General features: G+C 44.1%; 1 protein-coding gene across 1 annotated transcript in view; it reads left to right on the top strand.

The window, feature by feature from the left end:
• Nucleotides 1-6,346: 6,346 nt before the first annotated feature.
• camkvl (CaM kinase-like vesicle-associated, like) overlaps nt 6,347-22,499 on the top strand; it is a 36,067-nt gene continuing 19,914 nt past the window's right edge. The window contains exon 1 of the mRNA XM_071516268.1: nt 6,347-6,506. The gene's annotated coding sequence lies outside the window, so the exon portion shown is untranslated. The remainder of the gene's footprint in view (nt 6,507-22,499) is intronic.

Genomic DNA, 22,499 nt, shown 5'->3' with positions numbered 1-22,499 from the left:
CAGGAGAAACGTGTTCTCAACAAGGTGATTTTGTGTGCAAGAAAAGTCAGCGAACGATATTTTTGCTTGTGAAGATAGCGTACGTTTGCTATCTTTACAAAAATAACTATAGTAATTTTGTAACTGTGCAGATTGTCCCACTATGCAGTTATCACAGCAAAAAAAATCATGAAGCCAATGGGTAAAATAGGTTATGTAACAGAAAATGCTATAGTTGTAGACAAAAAGGAAGCAAATAAAAATAGCCTAAAGAAAAATAACAAAAACAGTGGTAAATCAGTCAAGAGGTCTTCTACAAGATCAAATTCCCGAATCCATGTCAATAGCTTTCTTATTTATTTATTTATTTATTTATCTTCACTGAATTCAATGAAATGAAATGGTTCCACAGTAGTTCATATGAGCCAACTAACATCAGTCAGTCCAGCCGACATGACTTCCCTCCTGTAGCTTCATCTGAATTTCGCCACTAGATGGCAGACGAGCACAATCCGAGTCCTGGTCCTCAATCATGAAGGGGATGCTGTGCGGTTATAGCTCTATAGTTTAAAAATCTAATTTGTGCAAGTCTTCTCCACGGGCAGCTGTAAACTGCCCAGTATTACTCACCTGGACAGAAATGTGCCATAACACTGCAAGACAACTGAGGGGATCTCATTAATTTGAAGCCGAGGCTGAATGGCATAGGTTGCAAGGGGGGCATGAAAGAAAAATTGACCATAATGCCATGTAGGACATTGCTCTCTGCCTGGCTAGATATCAAAGCTAATTTGGTCCTCTGGAAACCAAAAAAATAGAAGGCAATCTGTTTCCCAGCCCACTGGATGGCACTTATTGTCTTTTCACATGAAGGAATTTGGACTGAACTACCATTAAACTGCACAGCTTTGTAAACACACACACATACACAGACATAGCACGCACACACACACACACACACAGACATTTTTCCTCATAACTGGTTCCGTGGGCGGTGGTGAACATCCTGGCTTCCTTGGTCATATAATAGGTGGCCAAGGCAAGGTCCTCTCAGCATTGAGAGAAAGCAGCATGTACACAAAGAGAGAGAGCGGATGCACATCCTACCTTTGACAGAGGCAGATAGGGAGGGATGGGGAGGAACGGTGGGCAGTTAGACTGTCCAGCTCCCTGATGAAAGAAACCGGCAAATTTACAAAGTGCCTTCAGGGACACTGTCCATGAAACATTCAGTCTCTCTCTCTGTCTCCCTCTCTGTCTCCCTCCACCATCAGACTTCCCGACACACCAGTTGCTAACACCAATTTGCTGCATTTGTTTTAACCTGCCACTCATTCCCCGCCATAAAAGGGAGACACTAACGGAAACTGACTGTAAATCTGCCAGAGTTTTATAAGGATATTGAGCGGTTTATTCTGTTCAGTCAGCCTTATGCTCCCTGAAAACAAAGACAGCCTATTTCAAGTTGGGAGAGAGATATTTCTGGGGCCATTTTTTGAGCGACCTTGGTACACCTCAGGAGGAAGAGGAAATAGTGTGACCCAAATCATCATTGCTCTCCTTGGAAGAGACACTCTTATTAATAACCTCAGGAATCTGGAGACCACCTCTTCCCCTCTCTATTCCTCTCCTCTCCTCTCCTCTCCTCTCCTCTCCTCTCCTCTCCTCTCCTCTCCTCCATCATCAGCTTCCAAGCCTAACTTTTCTTTCATCTCTTTTTTTCGGTCTGCGTGCACCTTCACTTCCACTCACACAGACCCGCAAGGCCCCCACAGGGCCACAGAATCAATCTCACAGTGCTTAAAATAATCAACCTAGTTGAAGAGGAGGGGTTACCAGTGACATGTACAGTAGATCTCTCACTCACTCACTCATACACACACATAACCTACACACACACCAACACACATTCAAAAAAATACACAGAGAAGAAAATGTTCATGCACACACGCGTGAGTGCAGCCATGTGGGTCATTAGCACGTGCATCACAGGTGTGTGTGTGTGTGCGTGTGTGTGCACTCATACACTTATGTGTGAAAAGCTGCATATTTACTGAAAACTAAAGGAATAAAGGTTATTGGCGCTCCCTAATTGGTGACCCCTGTCTGAGTCAGCTAGGGCCCCAGACAGCAGCAGAAATATCATCGATCAACCAGCAGGACAAGAATAGAATCGGCAACAATAGCACAAAGCTGGCCTATAGCATAAACACTGAAACCGCCTCCTCCCCGCTAGTTTGGGTAATTAACAACAGCGTTCACAGTGATGCATCTGGTCGAAGAACTTCAAAACATCCCAACTCCTGCCTGTCACAACCTTTAACTAATGAGTTCTGTTGCCATTTACCACCATGAGAAAGAAATTGGAAAATGTGCAGCGTGACCCAGGTCTGATCTGTAAGACATGTTTAAAGAAAGAAAATCCCACTGATGTTTTCTTTCTTTGTGTGTACTTTTCTCTTCCTTTCATGTTAATTTCAATATGTCTGCTGATGTGTTTTTCTTTTTTTCTTTTTTTTTTATTATTCAAACCACTGTTGATTATCAGAGGTATGCAGATTCATCCCACCAACCCAGTGCTAAGTCAAGGAGGCATTGCCCGCCCTACATTACAACTCAAATATAGCTCCACCAATTAAGGCCAACTCTCCTATGCTACATTAGGCATGTGGGAGAAATCATTCTATAAGCATGGGGCGTGACGGATTTAAACATCACTGTATTATTTATCTCGCCTTGTCAGAACAGGCAGCTATCTTGTCAGTGGCTGGAATTAGTTGAAACTTTTGGTCAGGTACAGCACACTTGATTGGTTTCTGTGTGACTTTGAACGAGCCTGTTCAAGGGAAATGCATTTGATTCATGTCAAGTGTTTACCACTAAAAAACTGTAGTGGTTGAAAAGAGAAAGGGATGAGAGGCTACAGTTTAGGCATGAGTATGTAAATAAATTATCTATCTGTTTCTCTCTGTCTGTCTGTCTCTCTCTCTCTCTATGCCCCCCTCTCTCTCTCTCTCTCTCTCTCTCTCTCTCTCTCTCTCTCTCTTTCTATGCCCCCCCTCTCTCTCTCTCTCTCTCTCTTTCTTTTCGCCTAGCTGTCAGAGGAGGAGTGAAGTAATTACAACCTGCCTCTGACCCACACTGGCCTGCAGCCCAACAAGGAGGTCCAGGAGAGGGACACACACACACACACACACACACACACACACAGATGGAGGGATGTACTGGGGGGAGACAGACTGAGAGAAAATGGGAGAGAAAGAGGCAGAAGGGATAGCAGAGGGGAAGAAGAAAAGATAGAGAGAGTGAACCGAGCAAGGGATAGTGATGAATGAGAGAATGAGGGAGAAGAGGGCAGGCGAGATGAAGGGATAGGGGGCGAGCAGGATGGCAGAGGGAGAGAGGGAGGGTAAGCTTCCGACAAAAGGAAGTGGGAGACATTCCAGTAAAACACATACTGTGAGTTTGTGTGTATGTGTGTGTGCGTGTGTGTGCGTGTGTGTGTGTGTGTGTGTGTGTTTGCACGCACATGTTTGAGCAATAACGTGACATGAGAGTGCGAGCAGTAGATGGTCACAGCCCTAATAGCATTATATTATTTGATGCCAAATTTGAAATATGCACTAGAAGGGTAGATTGCAGGCTGTTAGGGATTTAATTCTAAATTAAGCCTGTAAGGAGAAAATTTGCATGTAAATCTGTGTACCAAGCCATTACTGTATGTATGCACAACAATTAGAAGCATTTAAATTGAAGAGCTAAGACAACTGGGTGGGTGCCAAGATAGCTCCTGAAAATGAACACGTGCACACACACACACACACACGCACACACACACACACACACACACACACAAACAAACAAGTGTGCATGCACTAACATACACATTACAATTATTAAAATACATCTTATGAATAAAAAAAGGTTTCAACCTCTATTCAAGCCTGTAAGGTTTAACTAATGGCTATTATTTAGCTAAACTCACACATGCACACTTACACACACGCACACACATACACACACGCACGTGCACACATGCAAACACACACACACATTCACTGAATAAGGGCGAGTGCAACAGAAAGGAGAGCAGATAAAGCACAGGAATGGAGATAAAACTGTGAGTGCAGAGAGAAAGGGGAAGGCAGAATGTGACAGAATGAGTGAAGGAGAGCCAGAGCGCTGAGCCCTCCTTCTAGATGGCTACTGGCCTTGAAGCCTGCCGGCTCCGAATGGCACATTTGGCACACGGATGTTTGCTCTGAGTCCTCAAAGCTACAGCGCAGTTTACTTTCATCCCAACAGCTGTGCTTTCTGTTTTGTTTAAATGGCACAATAGAGTTGGCCTCCTCTCTCTGTTTCTCTAGAAAAAGGACACAAATAAAGGTAAATGTAATACAAAGGCCGCAGCACAGGCTTCATCCAGTGATGGTGGCTCTGTAATGGTGCGGGGTGCGTTTCTGGCTTAGTTTTGCTCCACTCATGGAGGGTGAGGTCAGTGCTTAACACTACAAATACAATGATTCACAATGATGATTCATGATGAAGCATAATGATCCTCTCACACCTCTGCCTTTTCAGAATCCTGCGTTAATGCTCACCTGTCCATATCTGATCCTGTCAGGTCATTGACAAGGCTTTATATAGCCAATGTCATCATCATGTGCACCACTTAGTGACCATGCATCTCTCGTGGACATGCTGTCATCCTGGAAAAAATCTGCTTCCGCTGAGAGAAATATGCATCATAAGGTGCAGCTGATCAATCAAAATCATTTTGTTAGTAGTGATTAGAATTGTGAATGCAGAACCATAAGAACCATCAGAAACCTTCATTATGCTGCTACTTCCTTTATTATTTTGGCCATACCCCCTTTGTACACACACACACACACACGCACGCACACACACACACACACACACACACACACACGCACACACACACACAAACACACACACACATAAAAGATACCTTTGTATGAATGTGTTTTCAACAAATGGAAGCTGCAGCAGACTCAAGGTCTCTTGTGAATGTGTGTGGGCAAAGACTGTAAGCGCCTGGACAAAAAGGCAATGCCATAATGCCATACTGCGTGTGTGTGTGTGTGTGTGTGTGTGTGTGTGTGTGTGTGTGTGTGTGTGTGTGTGTGTGTGTTGGGGAAAGGCTGCTGGAAAAGAAAAGAGATATCTATTGCTTCTACTTCAAACTCAACTCGGTCACACAGACACACAAGCACTCTCTTCTCTCCCTCTCTCTCTCTCTCTCTCTCTCTCTCTCTCTCTCTCACACACACACACACACACACACACATATACACACAAAAACACACAAACAAACATGCGCACAGGCACACAACCACACAGACACAGAGAAACCCAGTAGTTAGTTCCTGCGTCATTACAGTAGCCATCTGTCAGTACGCAGGCACACATTACACCGACTTGGCTGTGTGTGTGTGTGTGTGTGTAGGTGTGTGTGTGTGTGTGTGTGTGTGTGTATCCACTACAACTGAACAGGAACACACACGGAGCTGCATGTCGCCACATTACATATCTAAACACACACGGCCATGCAGGAAATATGTCAAAGCAGCGGCCCTGTCCGCCCTGCACACGGCCTCTACTCGTCTCCTGGATTTGCATAAGGCTTTAGATTTATGTGGATCAATCTGGGAGGTGAAAGGTTTAATCTCTCTAGTTCTCTTCTTTTCTCTTCTCCTTTTTCATTCTCTCTCTCTCTGTCTCCCTTCCTCTATCCCTACCCACATAGATGTGTCTGTCCGTGTTGGAGCGTTTGCCAAAGAGTGATGTCATTGTCAGCAGCACCAGTGTGTGTATGATGAAATGATGAATGTTGAGGTATAATCCCATGGTTTAATCCCGACCACTCCCAATCCGCTGCATGGTCGGCTGCTGCGCTCCGGACAGCCACAGAAACACTCATGACAGACAGACAGCTGAGGTAGGCAGTGTAACCCAACATACAGGGGTGTGTGTGTGTGTGTGTGTGTGTGTGTGTGTGTGTGTGTGTGTGGTGGGGGGGCTCAAATATCTGGGCCTCCAACAACCTTTAATGCATTATAATGGTCCCGCATTATTCAAAGTTGCCCACTTGCTTGGCAGAGAGAGATAGAGACAGATAGATCTAGAGTGAGAGAGAGAGAGAGAGAGAGAGAGAGAGAGAGATGAACGCGCAGATTATTTATTTCTCATGGGTGGGAGACAGTGAGTGAGTGAGAGTGAGTGGGAGGGAGGGCGGCAGTCAGAAACAAGCAAACTAATTCCCACCGAAGAACAGACAGTCGTGCCAGAGCAGGAGCTGCAGTTACTTCACCTCACTGCCGCTCGAAAATTTGACTCTCTTCTTTTTCCATCTCAAAACCGAATGTAGAGCCGAAGAAGCGTGTTTTGCCCCCCCTCGAGTCCAGGTACCAAGAGAGACCAAAGATCAAGTGCAACCAAAGTTTCCATTTGGATAGGGCTGCCACAAACGCACCCGCAGTTCTACACAGCCGCGACAACTCAAGGTAAGGCACGCTGTTGACGCTATTGGTGATTTTTATTTCGATTTGATCCCTTCTGTCGGTAGAAAGCAGTCGATAAAGAGATAAAAGAGATGTGTTCTTCTGCCGTGCTGCTGATGCGCGCGGTGCGTAAAACAGCTGCAGTGAAAATTTCCACCTGACAACCAGAAGAGTAAAAGTGACTGGCTTCTCAAAAAAAAAAAAAATTTTTTTTTATCTTTGCACAGGTTATTTTTGACCAGGTTCGCTCAAAGGTGTGCCAACACGATTTGAACCTCGATTTTAAAACAGTTTAAATAGTGATTGTGTTTTTGAAGACACAATATTGCGCCAACAAGATACAGGAGATTATTGTAGCCATAGGTAACGGCAACTATGTTGGATAACTTGTTGAATTTTCAGTGTTGACCCCAAAAGACAAATCACCATAATATTCATAAAATATCTCTATAACGACTTACAGTATGTCTGTAGTCATGAATAGGGAGTTTATAACGAGCTTATTGTAGGCTACTTTATGGTACTTTCTTTGGAATAACTAATATTTCTATAGGAACCACTGCTGTGATCCTCTTAAAGCGCAGTTTGGTTATGACGTTATGATGGGAATTAAAGCAGTCATTAACTTTTTTCAGTGATGTGGCAGTAGGATGATCAGGATATTTGAAATCCCACGTGTGCTGTCAACACTCACAGAAAGTGAGCTTTTTCAACACACCATTACTGTTGGCCCAGTTGGCCAGGAGAAGTTATCCTAACCTTGTCAGCAGCCTATATTATTGATACTTTTGGGAGGCTGAATTAGGCTTCTTTTGAAGTAAGAAAAGCAAAGCATTTACATTTTCTTCCTCACACCCTGCTCCCTTCTCTCCGCCGGTGCCGTGACTTGTGAAGATGCATGCCGCTTTAGCTTTTCCAGTTATTCACTTGTTAATTATGCATTAAATAATCCAGAAGCATCAACCACGTTGCTTTCTCCATACTGGGTCAGCAAAATCACTTAAGGCTTATGTTGAATCAGGTCTGATGTCATTTGGTTTAAGTGGACATTGGAAGTGACAGATGATACAGTGAACTGAAATGCTCGGAGTGTGGACACATTTATAGTAGATACTGCCCATCTACTCAGTATTGCTTGCTTATAGTAGGTAGCATTGCTTTAGTAGTAGAGCATAGTAGTTGCAGCAGCCGCAGCAGAAGAAGCATATTTATGGTTTAAATAATTAAATATGAACATTTCAACATCAATCAAATGTTTATGAAACCCAAGCTGGAGAGTATCATATCTCATTTTTTGCCATGAAAGCAGAATCCAGTCCGCCTAAAAACGAACGCTCATTGGCCTCGTTAACTTGCTTCGTATTAGTCGATGTAATTAGATGGATGAGGGGAAGCTAAAGAGAGAGATGAGGAAACATATCACAGGAATACCAAACTACTTTACCCCAGGGACAGATTGAGAGGGGGCCGCTGAACTGAGAGAGCGAACAAAGCGATTGAGGAAAAACAGGTTGAGAAAGACAGAAGGGGGGCAGGCTAGAGAAAAAAGAGATGACATTCATAGTAGCTTGCATGTTCGTCTCATTTCACTCCTGAGAGCTGCTTTGTATTTCCCACCACCTCCACTTGCCTTTAGATGAGCGTTTCATGGTAAAGAGAGCTTCGTCTGGTTTCATTGAACACACGCAGCAGTAGCAGAGTGAGAGGAACCTTCTCCTAGACGACATTTCAGGTGCCACATCTCTCACAGTTCGCACCTGTCTGCTGGGCTGTCAGCTCCACATGCAGCGTTGATGTGTGTACTGTCACATGATAGTTGCAACAGGATCAGTCCATTAACGTTACCTAGTCTACCTAGTCTATCTTAGTCTATTACCTGTGCATTTATCTGCTTCTGCCTGCGCTTCCATCCCTCCCCTCCATCCTTCCACCCACTGACATGCACATCTATCTATCTATCTATCTATCTAACTATCTATCTATCTATCTATCTTTCTATCTATCTATCTATGTGTCTACTTGTCTGTTTCTCCCTGTCTCTGTCTTTGTTTCTTTCTCTCTCTCTCCGCCTCTCTCTAGCCGTTGTCCTTTAAGCCAACCTGTTAGCTGCAGTAGTTTACGTTTGAACTCATCTCTCGAGACCTCATTTAGAGTTTGTGGGAAGGCAGCAGCCTAGAGGACAATAGGCTTTCAAATCGTTTGTGTGCTTTTTCAGTGTGTAATGTTCATGGCGAAAAAATCTGCCGTCCTTGGATTTCCCTGGACAAGCCAGATAGCTGACAAGCCAACACACCACACATGCAATCAAACAAAAGGTGGTATCAGTCATATACTGAGTGTGCGTGTGTGTGTTTTGTAATCACTGACTCTCATTGCTTTGTTTGGAATGGGTGGGAGATGCTTTCTCTAAATGTGCTCAGGATATGACCCGCATCCCTGCTGTAAAGCCCTCTGTCTTTTCAGAGTCTTTGATGCATTTTGGAGATTTTCAGCAGACTGACCTTTGATGTGCCAGTCAGAAACACTAGCAGGATGGAACAGGCTGATGTAAAGAGAGGATAATAACATTCAAAGAGACCATCATCTAAACATCATTTCACAAGACTCACGTGAATGTTGCTGATGCATTATGTAATAGGTATATGTATACTCACTATGGAGTGAACATTTGAAACACATTTGAAATCTGCTTGCTTTTCATTGGCTATCTGAGCATCAGTAGTAGCCTATTCACTGTCCAGCTGACTTGTTTCTTCTTCAGCTGTTTCTTTCTTCAGCTGTTGTCTTAAGTGGCCAACTAGCATGGATTCACTCATCAAATGTGGAAAATGCTGGCACAAAGGTTTTGTGGTCTCATCATCATAGATCTATAAGCACCTATAAGTATCTAGATCTCTATGGTTTGAACCAAACAGTGAGATTTGACTGATAGCCTCTCATCCTCAGTCATATTGATTACCGACCAGTTCATCAGGGGTGATGAATTTGCTTATTACAGGTTTAATCCAAGATAAATAGGTTTCAAGTAATGCCTTTATAATGGAAAAGCAGAAAAAACGATGGATAAGGAATGACGGATGATGCTCATGTTTACAGTAACACTGGTGGTATCGATCTGCCCACATATTTCTCTGAGTTGACTCATTGCAGTCTGAACTGAGAGGTTGAAGTAAATGCACTATTTAAAGCAGAAAATATAGAAAAACCTGAATTAGGCTCCTTGCTTATGAAACAGATTAATTAATGACATTGATCATTGCCGGTGAGAGAGGAGAGCATATCTTGTTCTGGGCCAGCGGATGAAAACAATTTTACAGATTTATGATTTCATCAATAGGAAACCTAATACTAGGTTGGTGTAGAAGTTGGTGCAATGCGGCCGTCAATATCCCATTATAATGCAATGAAATGCTATAATGGCTCATTAGAGTACTTATAGTGCACGCCCTCTGGTTCCTGTTTGGTTGAATGTGCATCTCTCCCACTGAGCTCCTGCTGCTGGAGACCGGTATCCTAAGCTTTGCAGCATTCTGCAACCAGCATCCGTCCACAACCGAGGAGATTTTCTGTTACAGCAGCCACGATATGTTGCAGATGGTGGTTGTAGGAGATTAGGGGTGCATCGACCCATCAACGTGACTTTTTCTCACCTTCCATGAAAAGTGACACAGCGTTCCCTCCGGGCCACCATAGTTGGTCAGTAATGATCCTCACGCAGAGTGCCCCGGGGCTTGGAGAGAGCGCTGTCGTTGTCATGGATTTGGGTAGGGGTATGGTGTTGATTTGGGTATGTGAGATAGTGGCAAACGCTGGTCTCAGAAAATAAGGAGACATACAGTAGGTAGCGGTTAGAGAGTGGAGCCAGCTGGGCCAAGAGTAAAAAAAAAATAAAAAACACACCACAGTCTGCACCCAGGCCACCTTTGTTATATAAGGATCAGCTTCAGGATAAACTCCTCAGTGTGTGTATGTGTGTGTGTGTGTGTGTGTGTGTGTGTGTGTGTGTCCAGTGCCCATATGTTTACTTTTTTCCTGAACTGAGTTTGGTGCTAGAGGTCCCCCATGTTCTGCCCTCCTTCGTCTCTCGCTCATCTTCTGCTTTCCTGCTTTCCTACACCCCCATCTCATCTGTTCCATCTCTTCCAGCTGAGCCCTCTGTCCCCTTACTGAACCCCCAAGTGCTCTCTGTCTGTCTGTCTCTCTCTCTTTCTCTCATTTTCTATATATCTCACCAACATACACACATAGACGCTCTGAATATCTGTAGATGTTTTCAAGTCAGTGTCTTCTCTAGAAAGACAACGGTCAGTGTCATGTCATACACTGTATATATACGCACTAGATTAAAATAAAAACGCTAACGTATTTATTGTAATTAAATTGACCAAGTATTTAAATTGACCAAGTATACAGACATTGTACTAAATGGTCAAAAACTTTATGTCTGCGACCCGCGACCTTTGATAGTTCACAGGTAAATATAGCGACAACAGAATGAGGCATTCTTAATCTATGAATCATAAACAAATAGACTTTAAATAATAAGTTATATAGTCCAAACTCTAGTAAACATACAAAATTAAGGTACCAGGAAGAACGCAAACCTCCTGCCAATACTGAACAATTCTCCAACTTGCCAAGGTGCTTCCTGGTCCATTCAGTAGCTTTTCATTTTTTTTTAAAACTAGCTTGGTTCCTTGGTTCCTCTCTCGCTGTTTAAAAGCGGCGCTCTCCCCCTCCCATTCCTGAAAATGTTCTGATAATGGCAGAATCGATGAAGCGAGCGAGTAAACTTGTTCAACTAGTAAACTTGCTACCTCACTCTTCACTTGTCATTTTGGGACATGTAAACTTCAGCGGGAGAGAGATCTGTCAAAGCAAGTGGTAACCGGTGAGACTTCTCCGTAGGTACGTTTAGCTTAGCTGTTAGCCTTCATGCTTTGCGATGTATGTCCTTAGTGGGCCTCCATAGTGCAGTGGCTTTGCTGTGTGTTATTTACAAATGTGTTGCCGTTTCCGTCGCCCTCTAGTGGTCAGAAGATTTTGCTTAATGCAGCTTTAAAGAACTTCTGAAATCGCTTCCACATGTGCTCTCACTAGCTTCACACAGATATTCTCCCAGACAGCAGCACACACACACACCTATCATCTATTGACATGTGAGTTCTTCATTCGTCTTTGAACTGTTGCAGTGGGCCAATACCTCAATACCAGGAGCCAAACACTGTGGAGAAAAAGAAATTCAGATTAAAGCAGTGAGTCAAATTCCACCCCGAGTCTGGTACCTACGAGTAACATGTACAAAACCACAGCACAGCAGGGGAGGAATTAAACTCATGAAATCTTCATTATTGCTGCTTAACATCAGGCCAGAGTGAGGTTGTTGTTCACAAACCATTGCATGTATGCACACATGGGTGCACACACACATACACGCAACCACTAAGTGAGCTGGGTTGCTTTGTGTCAGATAGTAACAACTCTACATACTACTGAACAAATTAGCTGGGTTCCCATCCAAGCATTTCTATGCAAATTATGATTATTTGATTTAGAAAGGCTGAATGGAGACCACAAATCCCTCAATATTACAAGTAGTATGTTTTTACACTCATTTTAGGCGGAAAAGTTTTTTGCACGAAAAATGATGCAATAAATAGCGATGGAAATGCATAAATACCAACACAACCTATTTTTCCTATGGATGTATTTTTATGACATAGCTACATTTTATGCTCACAAAGCCTATGTATTCACTTCAACCCAGGTGATGGAAACACACCAAATTTACATTTTGTGTTCTTTGTTGCAGCATTGCAAAAGTCCACTCAAAATTAGCTTGACAGCTGGAAACATAGCGATTGATTTTTAAAATCTTTTGACTTCCACTCCAAAACCTGTGTAAAAGAGTGGATGAGACAGATAAGAGACTCTTCCAAACCCTTGAGTTTGGAAGCAGCTTTATCACACAAATGAAAAGATCTGTTTTGCTGCGCTTTGTTGTAAGATACTGAACTAACCAGAATTCAAGGCCTAGTAAATACATATGCGGGGAGAAACAATGAATTAGTAATGAGTTATCCTATCCCCATGGCTCTCTAGTGTGAGAGGAGAGAGGGAGAAAAGGGAAAGAGAGAGAGAGAGAGAGATAGGAAGCGACAGAGAACGAGGGAGGGGACAGAGAGAAAAGATAGATTAGAGGGGGAGAAGAGCGATAGAGATGGAGAGACAGAAAGAGTACTTCATTAAAGTGGCATTCATTATCAGAGCCTGTATATGCTCCCCCCCTCTCTCTATATCCTCATCTGTCATCGCTCCATCTCCTCTCCCTCCCACTCTCCTCTCTGTCTCCTCTCCCTCTCTTTTTTCCTTCCACTCGTTGTTCTTTCAATTCCTCATCTCTTATTTGCCCCCTTTCTCTGGCTCTGTCCCCTTTCTCTTTCCTCTCGGGCCATCTCTCATTTTATCTCTTTGCCTCTGTGTTGTCCTCTTTTTTTTCCCTCTCCTTATTTATCTCTACCATTAGGCTGTGGTGTGAATGACTGCAGTGGCCTTTTATAAGGGAGGAGACAGGGAGAGAGAGAGAGAGAGAGAGAGAGAGGGAGAGTGAGTGAGAGAGAGAGAGAGAGAGAGAGAGAGAGGAGGCAGTGGATCCAGTCTGGCATAGTTTCTGTTCCCCCAGACAGACCTCTGGAGGCCAAGGAGCATAGTCTGCCTTACTTCACCTGGCCCAATTTCACATTATCTGTGTGTTAGTTGGGGTTTTTCCCCACGCTGGTCCAGACTGAACAGAGCTGAACTTGGCTCTCCTGGCTCACCGCCCCATTCAGCTCAGCTGGAAAGTGTTGAAACTGGGCTAGAATCTGGGCCAGCATAGCTAGGACACAGATCAGTGAGAAACTGGCATAAAAAGTAGGAAGCAGACCTGTTAAATGTACACACAACCGAGTTGAATCATGTTTACTGCTGTTATCATAAAGATAACAAATAGGAAAACAACTTCAGTATCTGAGCTACCATTATGAGTGGCACTCGCATATTGCTTCCTCGTTATACTTGTCATTGGGATTTGTCATTTGTCCTATCTCTACCAGCCCCAGCTACATCACCCCTTACGTAACACCCCAAGCTGTTGTAAAGATGGTTCCAACAAGCCTCTGCTTTATCAGTCCTTCAACTGTGGCTCCCCATCCGATCATAGCAACGGCTGCCAGAAAAGCGACCCCTCATCTTCTGGTAGCTGTTCCCCTGAATAGTGATATAACATATACAAGTGCAAGCGAAGGACAGCTGCAGCACAACAAAAATTGCCGTCAATTATTATACAGACATGTATGTTAGTGTTGAGAGACACAGATACAGGCAGGTAACCATATTGGGGAAATAAGGTTATTTTATCGGTGGAAAGAAGTGGTGACTGAGTGTCAAACATCTCTGTCTTCTGATTTATTATCTTGAAGTTTTGTTTGTTTGACCCCCTCCATACAGATCGGATAGATGGATGGATGGATGGATGCAAGAGAGGAATATTGTGTCTCTTCTGCTGTGTTTTGAGCTGCTGTTTTGAGGAGCAAAGACACAAATAGATTCCAGTCTGGATAGGAAACAAGAAGTGTTTTCTGGGCTGTGGAGAGTTCAGCAGCTGGACCTCTCTGCCAACGCCACAGCACAGATGAACAGAGAAAGGAGGGGAGAGGAGGAGAGAAAAGGAGGTTAGAACTGATCCGGATTTATTGGCTCAGCTGGTCATAAAGAAGGCTTTATCCTCACATTGCATTATGCAAGCCAAGATCTCTGCTAGCTACAGGTGAAAGATGACTTCTCTGCAGACACATAGATTCTCTGTCTCTCTGTCTGTTTCTCGTCCTCTCTCTCCCTGCCTCTCTCTCTGTTTCTCTCTCTCAGGATGGATGAGTTTAATACTGGGGTGGTTAGAGACAAAGGCAGATTCCTCATTGAGGTGCATTCTTTACTCTGTCTGACTCATGAAATAAAAATCAAGCCTCTCTTCTCCCTTCCTCACCCTACCCTCTGGCCTCTGCTCTCTCTGTCCTGCCCCTCTTTCTTCTCTTCTTCTGCTCTCTCTCTCTCTCTCTCTCTCTCTCTCTCTCGCTCTGCACCATTACTGAGGCACCTGCCGAGCATCGATTGGGCGCACGCATCTAGCCATCCATGAGAGGCAGATAGTCAGGTATTGATGCTAACACATATGCTCAGTCTCAAAGTCACTTCCTCATTCCCTCACTCATTCACTCAAAGATGTACAGACACACACACACACACATAGAGTACAAGTATACACAAATGACAGCACATGGGTGCAAAAGTACAAAACCACATCTCTATTGAATACATCGATAAACACAAACATACACACGTGATGGATAATCCGCTCACAAAATAAACCCACAGAAATAGTGACAGGTGTTCTTGAAATAGCTGCTTGAGTCTAAGGCAATGGTGCTGAGAAGTTGAGAAACCAGTGGGGGTGGGGGACATGGGTGTGGGTGTGGGGGGGTGGAGGGGTTAACTGTTCGAGTCTACCTCAGCAAAGAAAAGAGCTAAAAAAGCAATACCAAAAAAAAAAAAAAAATAGCCGAGAATAAAAGCTAAATAGGAGGAAAGCTACAGCATGCTCTGCCTTTGCTCTGACCTGGTTCCAGTTAATCCGCCTACTTTAGACGATGAACATTACCTCCACACTGTATTTATAGAGCCTTTTGGCGTGTGTTTGTGTGAGCGAGCTCGTGTGTGGGTGTGTGTGTGTGTGTGTGTGTGTGTACATGTGCGCACGTATGTGGATTTTGATGTGTGCGTGGCCGTGACTCTAAAGGAAACGCGGTTAGACCTGTAGGCACAAGGGGGAGTGATCTGGTGGCACACAAAAAAACCTAACACACACACGCAAATATTCTCCCACATGGGCTGCCATGCGCCTCTGTCCCTGTCAGCTTGTGTTGTCAGTGACAGCTGCATATGCCGCCGCTCTTACTACCACATTTCTTATTGAGGGCATTTTATACTTTAATGAAAATAGCGTCTCTGCATGTAAATTGCCGCTATTTGACGCATATCTGGGGTTGAAGAGGGTCTCTGTATAGGTGTTGCGTGCCTACCCCAAGAATCGCGCATTCTGATTGGCTGATCATAGGAGGCGATCATGATGGCATCCAACTCTTCAAGATCCAACAGCTCCAACACATCCCATTGCTTCAGCTGCATTGCTGTAGTCGCGTCCATGTTTGTTTTTACCGTTGATTGTTATCACATCTGCTTTCTGTTCTTCTCTTCTTCTGTGTTTCGTTTTTTTGTGCTTTACATTACATTTACATTGTGTTTGGCTATAAAATGCGCTTTAGAGAGACCGCCCTTGAGCTGGAGGACCCGGTTCGAGCCCTTTTGTTGGCTGAAGTGTACTTGAGCAAGACATCGAATCCTCGTTCCGTAGCTGAATCTGCACTCTGACTTCGCAGTGGAGTGGGGCAAGCGAAGAGAAAATTTCCCTATGGGGATTAAAAAAGTATCTTGTTATTATTGGAGACCCAGCGGCTGGCTGCTTTCTCTTCTCCCAAAACGGTAACTTAGCGGAAAATCCTACATAAGCACACCTCCGGCGTGCTCCACAGGTATACTGGATGCTATAAGGTGAGAGCAGCGTACCCACACACTGGTTAAAAATAGAGAGGGCCCTGACAGTCCTACACGGGGCTTCGCAGCAGAGGCCTCTCTATTGAAATGGTCTCCAGCCTTATGACTCTTATCCAAAACTTCAATCACCACTCCTCGGTCCTTTCTCCTCCTCTCCTCTTCTCCTCCTCTCCACTCTCTCGTCTTCCTCTCTTCTCTCCTCTCTCTCTCTCCAGGGAAGGGATTTCGCTTCTATAAGGCCTCTATCGCACTGAATATTTCACAAAAGCGCTTTTCTCTTGCACACACACACACACACACACACACAGCACTGACTTTCTCACGGCATTGTTCTCACTTTCATTCCCTCGCGCTCTTTACATCTGTCTCTCATCACGCTTTGTCTCTCTCTCTCTTTCATTCTCCCTTGTCTTGTCATCTTTTTCTCAATCTTCATTTCTCCCCTGAATGTTCCTCTTTTTCTCCTCTGTTTTTCTGGCATCATTGCTCACTCTTAACTTCATTCCTCTTCACAGATACTCTTTTGCTCTCTCTCTCTCTCTCTCCCTTGCTTGCTCTCACCCCAAACCAATCTTTTTTGCTCCTTCCTTCACCCCTCATTTTTTCAACACAATCTCCCATAATTATTTCCTTACATTCCATCTCTTTTATGAAGATTCCTGGAGTGCATTTAAGCTAGGCAGGTCTTAGGAGGTTTCATTATCAGGGACGTCATTGTAATGAGACCTAAGCAGTACACTCTGCCTGTCCTCTCTATACTATACTGCTGCTTCATAGATCCACACTCTAATGGTCTATGCTGGCCATATTGAGAATAGTTGTTTATCGGGTCAGTTCAACCCAAGAGAGCCGTAAATGAGTTGTAATACGGCTAAATTTCCCAGGCCATTAAGGTTACCTAAAGGCTCCACAGCTGTTATTATACAGTGAGTAGTTGTAATGAAGGTGCTTTTATTCAAGATTGGGTGCATATATCCCCACTGTAGCAGGCTGCAGCCCACTGAAGCGTATGTCATCAGGCATGTTCCTCCAAGCGATTTTCTCAGCTACTGTAACGTTTCACAGTACATTCGAGTTAGGGAGAAAAAATGTTCATTAAATCATGGCATCGATGAAGATTGTGCACTGGAATTATACTTTGTTATGAATTATTTATGTGGTATGCAGGCTAGGCCTGTTTTATAGCCTTAGTGTTGTGTGTGTTGGTGTGTGTGTGTGTGTGTGTGCGCGCATGTTCATGTGTGTATGCATGTGTGCGCATGTGCCCTGTTGCTTCAGCTCCTCGTGATTTAATAATGTGGTTTTCCTCTTGAAAATGAGATTCTTCGTTTTATTATCATTGTTAGTCAAGGCCCGCTGACTGCCTCTGTGCACTACACTGCTGCGAGGCTCAAATCCACCGTCACAGAGAACACAATCCTACAAGGAGCCAGTTATTTCTCAAATCTGTTCTAATGCATTTACAGGCACCTCATAGAGAAAGCGGGTGGCGTTCACATCTTGTCATTTGGACCACAATGACAGAGCAACAAATTCCCTTCCCCTCCTTCCCCTTCATCGGCTTCCCCTTCGCTGATTGTGGCGACACGCGTACAAGCCGGGCGTTTGATATTTAAAATGCAATGCAGAGAGAGGCATTTGAAGTGAAGTCCCATTTGAGGAACTGGTTAATATTTCATACACATGCTATACTACAACATACTGTTAGACTACACAACAGCCTAGAGTGTACTGGCGCCTGCAGTAGCTTCAGGCTAATTACACCAGAGTCTACAGTCGCTTTATGCATCTCCTGAATGAAGGCTGTGAAGCTCTTTTGTGAACCACAGTTTCTGGGTGTCTAGTGCTGTCTTTACACAGAGAATTTATAAAGCCGAATCTGTCCATTCTGTGTAAAGATGACACGCTGGTAAAAAAGTTTTCCCAGCACTGATCCATCTCGCCAGCTAGTAAAAAGGCCTGAGCAGAAGCGGGACTTATTCAGTGTAAAATAAAGACAGACAAATGCATGTGCAAATGCCATGGTAACCATGGTAACCATCTCGTGTCACAGCAAACGTTCCATCACCTGTGCGTAAGGTGCATGTGGAAGTGGAGACTTTGTTTCAGTTCAAGCAGGCAAAATAGTAATGGAAACATCATGAATCTATGACAGTATAAATGGCCTAGTTATGAAACAATATAACACAATAATCACCACATAAATTTTATTGCTGCATGAGATCTAGGTTCCCGTGGATCCCCCTCCTGCAGTGTAAAGATGATCATAACAGGTAAAAGGTGGATAGAGAACACTTGTGGAAATTGTTCATGATTAATTTTCTCCCTGCTCTGCTATGGCATTTTCAGCCATGTCAGCTGTGTAAAGACGACTTAGTTGAGCGTCACCACAGATGTAAAGACTATAGAGTGTACTCACCAAGCAGCCTAATTACCACTGAGTTTTTGGTGGAGTATAATAGTATTATACCTAGCTCCACAGCAAATAATGGTAAGGTCAGAGTACAGGATCAGCACTCGTGGAGCTGGTCCTGCTCAAAGACCCTTCAGCAGGGCGGATGCTTGCCAACATAGGGGGTTGAACCCAAGTCTTCTAGTTTAAGTCTCCCTACTCACTATGTAGCACTACACTGCTGCTGTGAGGACATAATGTCACCCAGCAAATATTATGGCGTAGGATCACGGATGGCCTGCACCAATGTTGAAAACCTAAATATAGTGCCAAAATGAAAAATGAGACAGTGAGCTCTATTTTTGTGACAGCACCATTTGTGCCATTTTCGTCAGGTGCACACAGGTTTTCTTCCCACCTCTGCCCGTTTGGTGTTTTGGTGAATGTTTTGCGCTTGCGTCGCCTGCCTGCTCAGACCAGGTCAGAAACGCACAGTGCAAGAGCACAGTCGTGTTCTGTATATTTACGTGGCTTTACCAAGCAATGTGTACATGAACAGATCCTATTCAAAAGCTTACCAACCCTTTTTGAGAGATCCAACATTTTCTCAGTCTAACTACATGTGGCAGTGTTTGAATGATTGTTATCCAAGATAAAACTGTCAGTATGCACCATGACGCACAGAGTGGGGATTGTGGAGGCGGCTGCATCCTCTATAGATTGGCTGGTGGATGCCCCTCCTCCCGTAGCCAAACTTCCCCTGTGGTTCGCCGCCAACTTCTGTTAGGCTCTTTGCCTAATATCGCTGAACCGTTTCCTACATTTGGCAACGGTTCTCCTGGGACCAGCGCAACACGGTAACCAAATGTGTTATCTCCTCCCAATCTAATTTAACATCATCTGCCCTCGGCAGCTTATTTAAGGTGCCGGTAATTCTGCGTCTCCCGTACAAGGACATCAGTTTCCTCCTGGGAGAAGCTTTTGTGGAGGAACCGCTCTGGTCTATTCTCTTCCATCACAAAGTTGGCAGAGTGCCGTACCGCAGAATGCTCTGCTTTTAAAGGGAAGGCAAAAAGCTGATTTGATTGGTCACGATTGAAGCCAGGCCCACCACACCTACTGAAAATACATTCTTCCTAATCCAACCACGTTTCCAACTGTGCTACAGGTGCGCCGCACGCCTCTGGCCACGAAATTACAAAAACTCAGTTGCCACATCCTGTGCGTTTGTGTCGTGTGCCTTTGACTGCACTTTGCACTGTGCACCATTGAGTCACAAAAATACAGCCCAGTCTAGTCGTCTGTAGCTGTTACGTGCATCATTTGTGAAAACAGGACCTAATTATCTAAGTCTAAAGCTGTTTTAATATGAAGTTTTACGTGCCAAATCATCTGGTGAAATTTATGTACTGATTCGGGTTGATGTTGGCGACCTCCTGCATGTCACCATCTGTCAAACGCTTTGGGCAGAGTTACTCTCTGCGACATCTTCTTGTCTGGATAAAGGGTTTGGGAATGGGAATCGGTTGAAAGGAAGCAGCCATGAGTGGTTAGTGCAGAAAGTGATTCTCTGACAGGAACTGATGTGGTTTGAGTCCCAGTGGAATTACAGGGGTTACAGCTCCTAGCTGCCCCCCCACTGCATGTCAGCAGTGTGTGTGTGTGTGTGTGTGTGTGTTTGTGCATGCTGCTGACATACCCATACATGCCCAACAGTCATCATTTCATCATGCTCTTCCTTTCTAGTTTCTATTTTCCTTATTGTCTTTTTTTGCTTTATCTTAACCTTCCCTCCTTCTGTCTCTCTCACTCTAACATTCCCAAGAGACCAAATGACCTAATTCACATCTTAAGGCTTGTGCCTGAGCTTGCTCTCTCTCTCTCTCTCTCTCTCTCTCTCTCACACACACACACACACACACACACATACACACAGAGGGGCTAGTGCAGCAGTAGTAGGAATAGTAGTAGTAAAGATGCAAGAATGATTCATATAATGAATAAAGTCTCTGTAAATAAACATGCTCAGGCTCTTGCTACTTGACATCCCTCCCTCCCTCCCTCCCTCTGTCTGTAAACATTATGACTTTCCATAGAGCATTGAATCAGCAAGCACCTCTACTATCAGTATTTGTGTTTTCGTGTGTAACATCTAGATGTGTGCATGTCAATACAGCTGTGGCTTTATGCCCTGCGGCACTTCCCTTTTTTAGAGTATGTATATACAGTATATATATGTGTGTGTGTGTGTGTGTGTGTGTGTGTTAGAGGCGGAGGCCTTCAGGACTCAGACCACTGCAGATGTGGCATGGCAAACCAGAAACTCCCACCCGGTGAAACTCCCACCTCTACCCACCCACTAAAACCTCATAGAGCGGTGTTGTCCCTTACACCCTTTAAACCCAAAGGTGAGTCATGGGAAAATTATGATGGGCAGTCAATCTGGAGAAAATTCTGCGTACAACAGAATTATATTAAAGTCTAAATCGGGTTAAAACAGGCAAAATATTTTGAATTCATACATCATCAGCCTTGGGCTCATTCTGAACCTTGAGAGAAAGAAATTCGAACATCTCGGACTCCAAACTTGAATAAATCAGTTTTCAAGAGTTTAATGACTTGCAGCGAGACACATTATGAAGAATATTTTATCTTATTTAACCATTTATCCGGGCATATCAATTAAGAACAAATGAAAATTTTAATTCCCAACTGAGATGTAAGCCATCTTAAAAACCTGCCTCCTACACTGACAAAATGATTTCTGGAATTAAACTAAAAGTTATTACTGACTAATACTTACGCTATTAGATTTAAGCCATTAAGTTACACAACAGAATTCACATCCTTATTCACAGGGATTATATGCTTTGCAACAGGTAGTGGTAAAAAAAAACAAAAAAAACAAGGACCACCAAAGCCGCCTGACTATCTGTGCTTGGTGTTTTATAACAGAGGAAGCAGAGATTGGTCAGGATGCGGCTCTGCTCATCGCACTTTGTGCATTATGTTGTGCTGCGGTCGATGGAGGGGGGCTCAGGCTCATGGCGTGTTGGCTTCCACATTCTCTGTTGAAGTTTTTATCGACAGAGTAAACAAAGAGACGGAGGGAGGGGGGTGGGGGAGAGAGAGAGTGTGTTGTGTTTGTGTGTAAGGTTGAAGTGTAGGAATGGAAGAAGAGTGGGGGAGATGGCGGAGTTGTCTTTGCTGACTATTAGCTAAACATCCCAGCTGGGGAGAAGCAGTGCCAGAGGGCAGTGTGAAAGCTTGTGTGTGTGTGTGTGTGTGTGTGTGTGTGTGTGTGTGTGTGTCTGCATGTGCTTCTCTCTGTTTCGCTCTCTCTGAGGTGTGTGTGTGTGTGTGTGTGTGTGTGTGTGTGTGTGTAAAATCTGAGGTGTGCATTGGGCTACTCAATTGAAGTCTGGGTGTGTGGAGAGGCACTCCGCGCGGTGTGTCCAAAGGCCGTGTGTGGCCACAAAAGGAATGAATTAATTCAGTCGTGATCAATGGAGACAAACACACACACACACACACACACACACACACACATACACACGCACACACACACACCCAAAGGGATGCTGGGAAAGAAGGTTTTGCAGATTAATTTATTCCCCTGAGAGGACAAACCTAACAATGAGACCAGTGGCTAAACATGTGTACGAGTGTGTGCATGCGTGTGTGTGTGTGTGTGTGTGTGTGTGTGTGTGTGTGTGTGTGTGTGTGTGTGTGTGTGCATGTAGGTGGGTGGTTGGGTACTGTGTGTGTGTCTGTAAGAGAGAAAGTGAGAGGGGGAGAGAGAGAGAGCTCTCCATACAAGTAGCTCTTGTTCATCCAGAACAGGATTAACTGTAACTAAGAGAGCCCCCCCAACACACACACACACACGCACACACACACACACATATACATACACATACACACACACACACACAGACATGAAAATTAAGTTGGCA

This window comes from Centroberyx affinis, unplaced genomic scaffold (assembly GCF_046629955.1).
Source record: "Centroberyx affinis isolate AG114_WGS23_722 - 3 ecotype Tasmania unplaced genomic scaffold, CSIRO-AGI_Caff_v1 ptg000396l_1, whole genome shotgun sequence".
Lineage (NCBI taxonomy): Eukaryota > Metazoa > Chordata > Actinopteri > Beryciformes > Berycidae > Centroberyx > Centroberyx affinis.
Note: the sequence above shows the minus strand (reverse complement) of the source record. Positions and strands in the feature narration are given on the sequence as shown.